The following is a 13,629-nucleotide window of genomic DNA, read 5'->3' on the forward strand; positions in this document are numbered from 1 at the left end:
TGGAACACCCTTCCGTGGTGCCTGACTGCACTGACCGTGCTACTTGTTTTTCTTCCAGGACTTAGGGACATCACAGACACAGATGCCACCCTGCTGTACATACGTTTTACAGTTGTTGTGTTCAGGATAGAGGTTTTAGAGTTTGTTTAAGTTGTCTGTAAATACGTTTCATAGAGTTTTGTTAGATCTCTTCTCAGGTAAATAGGTTCTATAGTTTGTTGTTGTTGTTGTTGTTGTTGTTGTTACCAATATTCTTACAGTGTAAATATGTGGTGTAGTTCATTCTTGTTCCTTTTCTTCTACAGATAAACAGTCTTTGATTTTCACACCCCAGTTCTCTTTGCATTTTCTTCGGGCACATTTGCAAAGCTGTGGGTTGTTTCGGGAACAATGTTTGCAGGACTCTAAAAAGAGTATCACAACCGCTCTGCCACACTCTCAGCTGCTGCTGCTGCCCCAAAAAGCACTGGCTGGCTTTGCTCACACAATCACAGTTGTGGTGGCATTTCTACCACACCACAGGACAGCGATGTTTTCCCTCTTCTCCTGGAAATACCTACAGCACTTGTGGGTAGCAAGGCAAACATGAGCCTCTTTTAGTGGCCCTTGAAATTGGACATGTGAAATGAGGCACACAAAGCCACAGGCCAGCTGAACCTGGCATCTCTGAATGGGTCTTTACATTCTTCCCAGGAAGATGAATGGCAATCACTATTTTGGCAGGGAGGAAAGTGCATCAGCTAGCAATTTGCTGTAGAAAATGTGCTTTCTGCTCCTCTCACAGCCAAAACTCCTACCCATTTCTTGGAAGTCCTTCTTAGATAAGGACCGTGTTCAACTGAGTGACAGTGAAGCCAAATGGCAATGCCGCAATCAATTGTCCTGTACACAATCTCCTTCATCCACGTGGAAGGTTACCCACGGGCACACAAGAGGACGGAAGAAACCCAAATGCATCGTTGGACATAATAAAGTCAGACGTGTTGAGGGATGAAGAAATCTTGCAGAGATATGGAAAGCTGCCCTGAAAACCCAGTTCGGGGAGAGCCTGAGCTCTTTTGTGCTTCTAGGCCTGAAGATGCTCAGCACCTTTCCCAGATGCTCAGCAGGCAGTAGGATTGTGCCTGAATCTGGCTCTGGAAATGCCAGTGCCTCAACTGAGAGCTGTGGCAAGGATTTCCATTGCATGGAGAGGGGCCACAAGAGTCCTGCAAGAGTCTTTCAGCAGAGCAAACAGCAGCCTGGAGGGTGGGCAATGCTGCATCTGGACCACTGCATGCTCATCCTTCACCACAATGCAGAGCTGCCATGGATCACTTTTTCCATTTGTCCTGTTGGATATGTTTTGGAGAAGTTGTTCTAGGTGGCTTTGGATGGTGATCCAAGTAGGAAGCAGCCATTCGCCTGCTGTGATATCCTTACAACTAGTCCTAACTTCTCATTGCCTTTGGTTTGATTGGGGGTGTTTTATCTGTTTGTTTGATTGGTTTCTTTGGGTTGGTTTCTTTGTGTTTTTCTCTCTTTTGCTTGGAGTTTCTTTTCCTTTTTTAGAAATGACTGGTGAAGTTGGCACAAGCAAACTCCAGAAAACGTAAAGCAGGCTTGACTTTCCAGAAATTGCTTTTGGCTGGCTTTAGCTGCATTCCCCAGGATCACGATCAGCAGTAGATATTTGCAGGTTTTGCTCTGCATCCTCAGCCTGCCCAGGTGTTGTTCAGTGTTTCAGCAGTGGAGAAGACGATGGATATTTTGCTAAACCTCCTTTCAAACAACAAAACTTGGGTTAGCACGACAGAAAAGAAGAAAAGAAAATCTTCGCCAGTTAGAACAGAGCCAGAGTCCCACCATTTCCCCCTCCACTTCTCTTTCTTTTCTACATTTAGAGGTAAAGCTTCCATCTCCAAAAGCTTCCATCTCTCACTTCCTGATGTAGCCATTTGCTACCCTTTAGCCTTGACTGCCACGCATCGGACTGCTGTCCGTGTGGGGCTGGGGATGCTCAGCCTGGAAAGAGAAGGGGGCTGGCGAGGCCTCCCTGCAGCTCTAGGAAAGATGGGCACAGGGAGGAGAAGCCTTTCAACTGCAGGAGTGAGCTTGAAGTTGGATCTAATGAAGCTGCTCTTTTCCACTCAGGCTGCTGGGCCACTGGCCCAGGCTGTGCACAGAGGCTGGGAATGCTCCATCCTTGGCAACATCCAAGGCCAGCTGGGAGCGGGGCTCTGAGCAACCTATTCTAGGGGAAGATCGCTCCGCTTGGAACAAGATGGTCTTTAGGGTCCCTTCCAAGCCCAAGCACCCAGGGATTCCATCATTCATTCTACGGTCTCCGTTGTCCACTTCAGCCTGGGCCTGAACTCCTGGCGGTGATGTCACAGTGCACGCTCCAGCTAGAACTTCCAGCATCCAGCAACGGCCACAACACAACCCTTGGCTCCTTGTGCCAGCACGCTCTTCATTCACCCTGCTCCAAGCCTACCCCTGTCACCTTGTTGCCACCTGCTCCCTGATTCCCCCAGCAGTCCCCAAAGCTCCCCATCGCTTGGATTTTGCTCTCCATCCCTGCAGGATGTCTGCATTTGTTCCAAAAGAGCTATGGTACTATTCCACGGAGGCGGACACCCCGCAGCTGCCTGGCTGGGCTGGAGCTCTGTGGGACAGGCTGGGAAATTTTGCTACCTCTGCAGGCTGGCACAGACGGAGAGGAGGAGACGGACGTCGATACACAGACTGATAGAGAAGAAGCCATGGAAGTGGACGGAGAGGATAGTGGAGAGGAAGAGATGGATGTGGATATGTACGAGACAGAGGAAGAGATGGAGGTGGAAACGAAAGATTATGTTGAAGAGATGGATATTGATCTAAAAGACAAGGAGGAAGACATGGTCTTGGGATGAAGACCGATGCCAGCAGCAGAACAGGCAGGTGCTCCCCACAGGCAGAGTGGGGCCCCTGCTGCCAGCCTGGGGCCGGGCTGGGCACTTCCTGCTCAGGGACACGCTAGCCCATGCACTGGATTCTGCTGGCCATCCCTGGCCTGGCCTGGGCTTGCTGTGGGCCACACAAGCCCTGTTCCAGTGCCTGGGCCACAGCCCCCAGCCAGGCTCCCTTCTGGCAGCAGAGTCCCACTGGGCCAGTGTCCCAGCCCGGCAGCACTTGGAACACCCTTCCGTGCCTGACTGCACTGACCGTGCTACTTGTTTTTCTTCCAGGACTTAGGGACATCACAGACACAGATGCCACTCTGCTGTACATACGTTTTACAGTTGTTGTGTTCAGGATAGAGGTTTTAGAGTTTGTTTAAGTTGTCTGTAAATACGTTTCATAGAGTTTTGTTAGATCTCTTCTCAGGTAAATAGGTTCTATAGTTTGTTGTTGTTGTTGTGGTTGTTGTTGTTGTTGTTACCAATATTCTTACAGTGTAAATATGTGGTGTAGTTCATTCTTGTTCCTTTTCTTCTACAGATAAACAGTCTTTGATTTTCACACCCCAGTTCTCTTTGCATTTTCTTCGGGCACATTTGCAAAGCTGTGGGTTGTTTCGGGAACAATGTTTGCAGGACTCTAAAAAGAGTATCACAACCGCTCTGCCACACTCTCAGCTGCTGCTGCTGCCCCAAAAAGCACTGGCTGGCTTTGCTCACACAATCACAGTTGTGGTGGCATTTCTACCACACCACAGGACAGCGATGTTTTCCCTCTTCTCCTGGAAATACCTACAGCACTTGTGGGTAGCAAGGCAAACATGAGCCTCTTTTAGTGGCCCTTGAAATTGGACATGTGAAATGAGGCACACAAAGCCACAGGCCAGCTGAACCTGGCATCTCTGAATGGGTCTTTACATTCTTCCCAGGAAGATGAATGGCAATCACTATTTTGGCAGGGAGGAAAGTGCATCAGCTAGCAATTTGCTGTAGAAAATGTGCTTTCTGCTCCTCTCACAGCCAAAACTCCTACCCATTTCTTGGAAGTCCTTCTTAGATAAGGACCGTGTTCAACTGAGTGACAGTGAAGCCAAATGGCAATGCCGCAATCAATTGTCCTGTACACAATCTCCTTCATCCACGTGGAAGGTTACTCACGGGCACACAAGAGGACGGAAGAAACCCAAATGCATCGTTGGACATCATAAAGTCAGACGTGTTGAGGGATGAAGAAATCTTGCAGAGATATGGAAAGCTGCCCTGAAAACCCAGTTCGGGGAGAGCCTGAGCTCTTTTGTGCTTCTAGGCCTGAAGATGCTCAGCACCTTTCCCAGATGCTCAGCAGGCAGTAGGATTGTGCCTGAATCTGGCTCTGGAAATGCCAGTGCCTCAACTGAGAGCTGTGGCAAGGATTTCCATTGCATGGAGAGGGGCCACAAGAGTCCTGCAAGAGTCTTTCAGCAGAGCAAACAGCAGCCTGGAGGGTGGGCAATGCTGCATCTGGACCACTGCATGCTCATCCTTCACCACAATGCAGAGCTGCCATGGATCACTTTTTCCATTTCTCCTGTTGGATATGTTTTGGAGAAGTTGTTCTAGGTGGCTTTGGATGGTGATCCAAGTAGGAAGCAGCCATTCGCCTGCTGTGATATCCTTACAACTAGTCCTAACTTCTCATTGCCTTTGGTTTGATTGGGGGTGTTTTATCTGTTTGTTTGATTGGTTTCTTTGGGTTGGTTTCTTTGTGTTTTTCTCTCTTTTGCTTGGAGTTTCTTTTCCTTTTTTAGAAATGACTGGTGAAGTTGGCACAAGCAAACTCCAGAAAACGTAAAGCAGGCTTGACTTTCCAGAAATTGCTTTTGGCTGGCTTTAGCTGCATTCCCCAGGATCACGATCAGCAGTAGATATTTGCAGGTTTTGCTCTGCATCCTCAGCCTGCCCAGGTGTTGTTCAGTGTTTCAGCAGTGGAGAAGACGATGGATATTTTGCTAAACCTCCTTTCAAACAACAAAACTTGGGTTAGCACGACAGAAAAGAAGAAAAGAAAATCTTCGCCAGTTAGAACAGAGCCAGAGTCCCACCATTTCCCCCTCCACTTCTCTTTCTTTTCTACATTTAGAGGTAAAGCTTCCATCTCCAAAAGCTTCCATCTCTCACTTCCTGATGTAGCCATTTGCTACCCTTTAGCCTTGACTGCCACGCATCGGACTGCTGTCCGTGTGGGGCTGGGGATGCTCAGCCTGGAAAGAGAAGGGGGCTGGCGAGGCCTCCCTGCAGCTCTAGGAAAGATGGGCACAGGGAGGAGAAGCCTTTCAACTGCAGGAGTGAGCTTGAAGTTGGATCTAATGAAGCTGCTCTTTTCCACTCCGGCTGCTGGGCCACTGGCCCAGGCTGTGCACAGAGGCTGGGAATGCTCCATCCTTGGCAACATCCAAGGCCAGCTGGGAGCGGGGCTCTGAGCAACCTATTCTAGGGGAAGATCGCTCCGCTTGGAACAAGATGGTCTTTAGGGTCCCTTCCAAGCCCAAGCACCCAGGGATTCCATCATTCATTCTACGGTCTCCGTTGTCCACTTCAGCCTGGGCCTGAACTCCTGGCGGTGATGTCACAGTGCACGCTCCAGCTAGAACTTCCAGCATCCAGCAACGGCCACAACACAACCCTTGGCTCCTTGTGCCAGCACGCTCTTCATTCACCCTGCTCCAAGCCTACCCCTGTCACCTTGTTGCCACCTGCTCCCTGATTCCCCCAGCAGTCCCCAAAGCTCCCCATCGCTTGGATTTTGCTCTCCATCCCTGCAGGATGTCTGCATTTGTTCCAAAAGAGCTATGGTACTATTCCACGGAGGCGGACACCCCGCAGCTGCCTGGCTGGGCTGGAGCTCTGTGGGACAGGCTGGGAAATTTTGCTACCTCTGCAGGCTGACACAGACCGAGAGGAGGAGACGGACGTCGATACACAGACTGATAGAGAAGAAGCCATGGAAGTGGACGGAGAGGATAGTGGAGAGGAAGAGATGGATGTGGATATGTACGAGACAGAGGAAGAGATGGAGGTGGAAACGAAAGATTATGTTGAAGAGATGGATATTGATCTAAAAGACAAGGAGGAAGACATGGTCTTGGGATGAAGACCGATGCCAGCAGCAGAACAGGCAGGTGCTCCCCACAGGCAGAGTGGGGCCCCTGCTGCCAGCCTGGGGCCGGGCTGGGCACTTCCTGCTCAGGGACACGCTAGCCCATGCACTGGATTCTGCTGGCCATCCCTGGCCTGGCCTGGGCTTGCTGTGGGCCACACAAGCCCTGTTCCAGTGCCTGGGCCACAGCCCCCAGCCAGGCTCCCTTCTGGCAGCAGAGTCCCACTGGGCCAGTGTCCCAGCCCGGCAGCACATGGAACACCCTTCCGTGGTGCCTGACTGCACTGACCGTGCTACTTGTTTTTCTTCCAGGACTTAGGGACATCACAGACACAGATGCCACCCTGCTGTACATACGTTTTACAGTTGTTGTGTTCAGGATAGAGGTTTTAGAGTTTGTTTAAGTTGTCTGTAAATACGTTTCATAGAGTTTTGTTAGATCTCTTCTCAGGTAAATAGGTTCTATAGTTTGTTGTTGTTGTTGTGGTTGTTGTTGTTGTTGTTGTTACCAATATTCTTACAGTGTAAATATGTGGTGTAGTTCATTCTTGTTCCTTTTCTTCTACAGATAAACAGTCTTTGATTTTCACACCCCAGTTCTCTTTGCATTTTCTTCGGGCACATTTGCAAAGCTGTGGGTTGTTTCGGGAACAATGTTTGCAGGACTCTAAAAAGAGTATCACAACCGCTCTGCCACACTCTCAGCTGCTGCTGCTGCCCCAAAAAGCACTGGCTGGCTTTGCTCACACAATCACAGTTGTGGTGGCATTTCTACCACACCACAGGACAGCGATGTTTTCCCTCTTCTCCTGGAAATACCTACAGCACTTGTGGGTAGCAAGGCAAACATGAGCCTCTTTTAGTGGCCCTTGAAATTGGACATGTGAAATGAGGCACACAAAGCCACAGGCCAGCTGAACCTGGCATCTCTGAATGGGTCTTTACATTCTTCCCAGGAAGATGAATGGCAATCACTATTTTGGCAGGGAGGAAAGTGCATCAGCTAGCAATTTGCTGTAGAAAATGTGCTTTCTGCTCCTCTCACAGCCAAAACTCCTACCCATTTCTTGGAAGTCCTTCTTAGATAAGGACCGTGTTCAACTGAGTGACAGTGAAGCCAAATGGCAATGCCGCAATCAATTGTCCTGTACACAATCTCCTTCATCCACGTGGAAGGTTACCCACGGGCACACAAGAGGACGGAAGAAACCCAAATGCATCGTTGGACATAATAAAGTCAGACGTGTTGAGGGATGAAGAAATCTTGCAGAGATATGGAAAGCTGCCCTGAAAACCCAGTTCGGGGAGAGCCTGAGCTCTTTTGTGCTTCTAGGCCTGAAGATGCTCAGCACCTTTCCCAGATGCTCAGCAGGCAGTAGGATTGTGCCTGAATCTGGCTCTGGAAATGCCAGTGCCTCAACTGAGAGCTGTGGCAAGGATTTCCATTGCATGGAGAGGGGCCACAAGAGTCCTGCAAGAGTCTTTCAGCAGAGCAAACAGCAGCCTGGAGGGTGGGCAATGCTGCATCTGGACCACTGCATGCTCATCCTTCACCACAATGCAGAGCTGCCATGGATCACTTTTTCCATTTCTCCTGTTGGATATGTTTTGGAGAAGTTGTTCTAGGTGGCTTTGGATGGTGATCCAAGTAGGAAGCAGCCATTCGCCTGCTGTGATATCCTTACAACTAGTCCTAACTTCTCATTGCCTTTGGTTTGATTGGGGGTGTTTTATCTGTTTGTTTGATTGGTTTCTTTGGGTTGGTTTCTTTGTGTTTTTCTCTCTTTTGCTTGGAGTTTCTTTTCCTTTTTTAGAAATGACTGGTGAAGTTGGCACAAGCAAACTCCAGAAAACGTAAAGCAGGCTTGACTTTCCAGAAATTGCTTTTGGCTGGCTTTAGCTGCATTCCCCAGGATCACGATCAGCAGTAGATATTTGCAGGTTTTGCTCTGCATCCTCAGCCTGCCCAGGTGTTGTTCAGTGTTTCAGCAGTGGAGAAGACGATGGATATTTTGCTAAACCTCCTTTCAAACAACAAAACTTGGGTTAGCACGACAGAAAAGAAGAAAAGAAAATCTTCGCCAGTTAGAACAGAGCCAGAGTCCCACCATTTCCCCCTCCACTTCTCTTTCTTTTCTACATTTAGAGGTAAAGCTTCCATCTCCAAAAGCTTCCATCTCTCACTTCCTGATGTAGCCATTTGCTACCCTTTAGCCTTGACTGCCACGCATCGGACTGCTGTCCGTGTGGGGCTGGGGATGCTCAGCCTGGAAAGAGAAGGGGGCTGGCGAGGCCTCCCTGCAGCTCTAGGAAAGATGGGCACAGGGAGGAGAAGCCTTTCAACTGCAGGAGTGAGCTTGAAGTTGGATCTAATGAAGCTGCTCTTTTCCACTCCGGCTGCTGGGCCACTGGCCCAGGCTGTGCACAGAGGCTGGGGATGCTCCATCCTTGGCAACATCCAAGGCCAGCTGGGAGCGGGGCTCTGAGCAACCTATTCTAGGGGAAGATCGCTCCGCTTGGAACAAGATGGTCTTTAGGGTCCCTTCCAAGCCCAAGCACCCAGGGATTCCATCATTCATTCTACGGTCTCCGTTGTCCACTTCAGCCTGGGCCTGAACTCCTGGCGGTGATGTCACAGTGCACGCTCCAGCTAGAACTTCCAGCATCCAGCAACGGCCACAACACAACCCTTGGCTCCTTGTGCCAGCACGCTCTTCATTCACCCTGCTCCAAGCCTACCCCTGTCACCTTGTTGCCACCTGCTCCCTGATTCCCCCAGCAGTCCCCAAAGCTCCCCATCGCTTGGATTTTGCTCTCCATCCCTGCAGGATGTCTGCATTTGTTCCAAAAGAGCTATGGTACTATTCCACGGAGGCGGACACCCCGCAGCTGCCTGGCTGGGCTGGAGCTCTGTGGGACAGGCTGGGAAATTTTGCTACCTCTGCAGGCTGACACAGACCGAGAGGAGGAGACGGACGTCGATACACAGACTGATAGAGAAGAAGCCATGGAAGTGGACGGAGAGGATAGTGGAGAGGAAGAGATGGATGTGGATATGTACGAGACAGAGGAAGAGATGGAGGTGGAAACGAAAGATTATGTTGAAGAGATGGATATTGATCTAAAAGACAAGGAGGAAGACATGGTCTTGGGATGAAGACCGATGCCAGCAGCAGAACAGGCAGGTGCTCCCCACAGGCAGAGTGGGGCCCCTGCTGCCAGCCTGGGGCCGGGCTGGGCACTTCCTGCTCAGGGACACGCTAGCCCATGCACTGGATTCTGCTGGCCATCCCTGGCCTGGCCTGGGCTTGCTGTGGGCCACACAAGCCCTGTTCCAGTGCCTGGGCCACAGCCCCCAGCCAGGCTCCCTTCTGGCAGCAGAGTCCCACTGGGCCAGTGTCCCAGCCCGGCAGCACTTGGAACACCCTTCCGTGCCTGACTGCACTGACCGTGCTACTTGTTTTTCTTCCAGGACTTAGGGACATCACAGACACAGATGCCACTCTGCTGTACATACGTTTTACAGTTGTTGTGTTCAGGATAGAGGTTTTAGAGTTTGTTTAAGTTGTCTGTAAATACGTTTCATAGAGTTTTGTTAGATCTCTTCTCAGGTAAATAGGTTCTATAGTTTGTTGTTATTGTTGTGGTTGTTGTTGTTGTTGTTACCAATATTCTTACAGTGTAAATATGTGGTGTAGTTCATTCTTGTTCCTTTTCTTCTACAGATAAACAGTCTTTGATTTTCACACCCCAGTTCTCTTTGCATTTTCTTCGGGCACATTTGCAAAGCTGTGGGTTGTTTCGGGAACAATGTTTGCAGGACTCTAAAAAGAGTATCACAACCGCTCTGCCACACTCTCAGCTGCTGCTGCTGCCCCAAAAAGCACTGGCTGGCTTTGCTCACACAATCACAGTTGTGGTGGCATTTCTACCACACCACAGGACAGCGATGTTTTCCCTCTTCTCCTGGAAATACCTACAGCACTTGTGGGTAGCAAGGCAAACATGAGCCTCTTTTAGTGGCCCTTGAAATTGGACATGTGAAATGAGGCACACAAAGCCACAGGCCAGCTGAACCTGGCATCTCTGAATGGGTCTTTACATTCTTCCCAGGAAGATGAATGGCAATCACTATTTTGGCAGGGAGGAAAGTGCATCAGCTAGCAATTTGCTGTAGAAAATGTGCTTTCTGCTCCTCTCACAGCCAAAACTCCTACCCATTTCTTGGAAGTCCTTCTTAGATAAGGACCGTGTTCAACTGAGTGACAGTGAAGCCAAATGGCAATGCCGCAATCAATTGTCCTGTACACAATCTCCTTCATCCACGTGGAAGGTTACTCACGGGCACACAAGAGGACGGAAGAAACCCAAATGCATCGTTGGACATCATAAAGTCAGACGTGTTGAGGGATGAAGAAATCTTGCAGAGATATGGAAAGCTGCCCTGAAAACCCAGTTCGGGGAGAGCCTGAGCTCTTTTGTGCTTCTAGGCCTGAAGATGCTCAGCACCTTTCCCAGATGCTCAGCAGGCAGTAGGATTGTGCCTGAATCTGGCTCTGGAAATGCCAGTGCCTCAACTGAGAGCTGTGGCAAGGATTTCCATTGCATGGAGAGGGGCCACAAGAGTCCTGCAAGAGTCTTTCAGCAGAGCAAACAGCAGCCTGGAGGGTGGGCAATGCTGCATCTGGACCACTGCATGCTCATCCTTCACCACAATGCAGAGCTGCCATGGATCACTTTTTCCATTTGTCCTGTTGGATATGTTTTGGAGAAGTTGTTCTAGGTGGCTTTGGATGGTGATCCAAGTAGGAAGCAGCCATTCGCCTGCTGTGATATCCTTACAACTAGTCCTAACTTCTCATTGCCTTTGGTTTGATTGGGGGTGTTTTATCTGTTTGTTTGATTGGTTTCTTTGGGTTGGTTTCTTTGTGTTTTTCTCTCTTTTGCTTGGAGTTTCTTTTCCTTTTTTAGAAATGACTGGTGAAGTTGGCACAAGCAAACTCCAGAAAACGTAAAGCAGGCTTGACTTTCCAGAAATTGCTTTTGGCTGGCTTTAGCTGCATTCCCCAGGATCACGATCAGCAGTAGATATTTGCAGGTTTTGCTCTGCATCCTCAGCCTGCCCAGGTGTTGTTCAGTGTTTCAGCAGTGGAGAAGACGATGGATATTTTGCTAAACCTCCTTTCAAACAACAAAACTTGGGTTAGCACGACAGAAAAGAAGAAAAGAAAATCTTCGCCAGTTAGAACAGAGCCAGAGTCCCACCATTTCCCCCTCCACTTCTCTTTCTTTTCTACATTTAGAGGTAAAGCTTCCATCTCCAAAAGCTTCCATCTCTCACTTCCTGATGTAGCCATTTGCTACCCTTTAGCCTTGACTGCCACGCATCGGACTGCTGTCCGTGTGGGGCTGGGGATGCTCAGCCTGGAAAGAGAAGGGGGCTGGCGAGGCCTCCCTGCAGCTCTAGGAAAGATGGGCACAGGGAGGAGAAGCCTTTCAACTGCAGGAGTGAGCTTGAAGTTGGATCTAATGAAGCTGCTCTTTTCCACTCCGGCTGCTGGGCCACTGGCCCAGGCTGTGCACAGAGGCTGGGGATGCTCCATCCTTGGCAACATCCAAGGCCAGCTGGGAGCGGGGCTCTGAGCAACCTATTCTAGGGGAAGATCGCTCCGCTTGGAACAAGATGGTCTTTAGGGTCCCTTCCAAGCCCAAGCACCCAGGGATTCCATCATTCATTCTACGGTCTCCGTTGTCCACTTCAGCCTGGGCCTGAACTCCTGGCGGTGATGTCACAGTGCACGCTCCAGCTAGAACTTCCAGCATCCAGCAACGGCCACAACACAACCCTTGGCTCCTTGTGCCAGCACGCTCTTCATTCACCCTGCTCCAAGCCTACCCCTGTCACCTTGTTGCCACCTGCTCCCTGATTCCCCCAGCAGTCCCCAAAGCTCCCCATCGCTTGGATTTTGCTCTCCATCCCTGCAGGATGTCTGCATTTGTTCCAAAAGAGCTATGGTACTATTCCACGGAGGCGGACACCCCGCAGCTGCCTGGCTGGGCTGGAGCTCTGTGGGACAGGCTGGGAAATTTTGCTACCTCTGCAGGCTGGCACAGACGGAGAGGAGGAGACGGACGTCGATACACAGACTGATAGAGAAGAAGCCATGGAAGTGGACGGAGAGGATAGTGGAGAGGAAGAGATGGATGTGGATATGTACGAGACAGAGGAAGAGATGGAGGTGGAAACGAAAGATTATGTTGAAGAGATGGATATTGATCTAAAAGACAAGGAGGAAGACATGGTCTTGGGATGAAGACCGATGCCAGCAGCAGAACAGGCAGGTGCTCCCCACAGGCAGAGTGGGGCCCCTGCTGCCAGCCTGGGGCCGGGCTGGGCACTTCCTGCTCAGGGACACGCTAGCCCATGCACTGCATTCTGCTGGCCATCCCTGGCCTGGCCTGGGCTTGCTGTGGGCCACACAAGCCCTGTTCCAGTGCCTGGGCCACAGCCCCCAGCCAGGCTCCCTTCTGGCAGCAGAGTCCCACTGGGCCAGTGTCCCAGCCCGGCAGCACATGGAACACCCTTCCGTGGTGCCTGACTGCACTGACCGTGCTACTTGTTTTTCTTCCAGGACTTAGGGACATCACAGACACAGATGCCACCCTGCTGTACATACGTTTTACAGTTGTTGTGTTCAGGATAGAGGTTTTAGGGTTTGTTTAAGTTGTCTGTAAATACGTTTCATAGAGTTTTGTTAGATCTCTTCTCAGGTAAATAGGTTCTATAGTTTGTTGTTGTTGTTGTGGTTGTTGTTGTTGTTGTTGTTACCAATATTCTTACAGTGTAAATATGTGGTGTAGTTCATTCTTGTTCCTTTTCTTCTACAGATAAACAGTCTTTGATTTTCACACCCCAGTTCTCTTTGCATTTTCTTCGGGCACATTTGCAAAGCTGTGGGTTGTTTCGGGAACAATGTTTGCAGGACTCTAAAAAGAGTATCACAACCGCTCTGCCACACTCTCAGCTGCTGCTGCTGCCCCAAAAAGCACTGGCTGGCTTTGCTCACACAATCACAGTTGTGGTGGCATTTCTACCACACCACAGGACAGCGATGTTTTCCCTCTTCTCCTGGAAATACCTACAGCACTTGTGGGTAGCAAGGCAAACATGAGCCTCTTTTAGTGGCCCTTGAAATTGGACATGTGAAATGAGGCACACAAAGCCACAGGCCAGCTGAACCTGGCATCTCTGAATGGGTCTTTACATTCTTCCCAGGAAGATGAATGGCAATCACTATTTTGGCAGGGAGGAAAGTGCATCAGCTAGCAATTTGCTGTAGAAAATGTGCTTTCTGCTCCTCTCACAGCCAAAACTCCTACCCATTTCTTGGAAGTCCTTCTTAGATAAGGACCGTGTTCAACTGAGTGACAGTGAAGCCAAATGGCAATGCCGCAATCAATTGTCCTGTACACAATCTCCTTCATCCACGTGGAAGGTTACCCACGGGCACACAAGAGGACGGAAGAAACCCAAATGCATCGTTGGACATAATAAAGTCAGACGTGTTGAGG

General features: G+C 49.9%; 1 long non-coding RNA gene across 1 annotated transcript; it reads left to right on the plus strand.

The window, feature by feature from the left end:
- The first annotated feature begins 1,181 nt into the window (after positions 1-1,181).
- LOC147646109 (uncharacterized) lies at positions 1,182-9,803 on the plus strand. Its single transcript, XR_015281962.1, has 7 exons — positions 1,182-2,595; positions 2,685-2,918; positions 3,210-5,752; positions 5,842-6,075; positions 6,370-8,915; positions 9,005-9,238; positions 9,530-9,803. It is a non-coding gene; the product is annotated as an uncharacterized LOC147646109 (long non-coding RNA).
- The last annotated feature ends 3,826 nt before the right edge of the window (positions 9,804-13,629 follow it).

This window comes from Cyanistes caeruleus, unplaced genomic scaffold (assembly GCF_971803275.1).
Source record: "Cyanistes caeruleus unplaced genomic scaffold, bCyaCae1.hap1.1 HAP1_SCAFFOLD_124, whole genome shotgun sequence".
NCBI lineage: Eukaryota > Metazoa > Chordata > Aves > Passeriformes > Paridae > Cyanistes > Cyanistes caeruleus.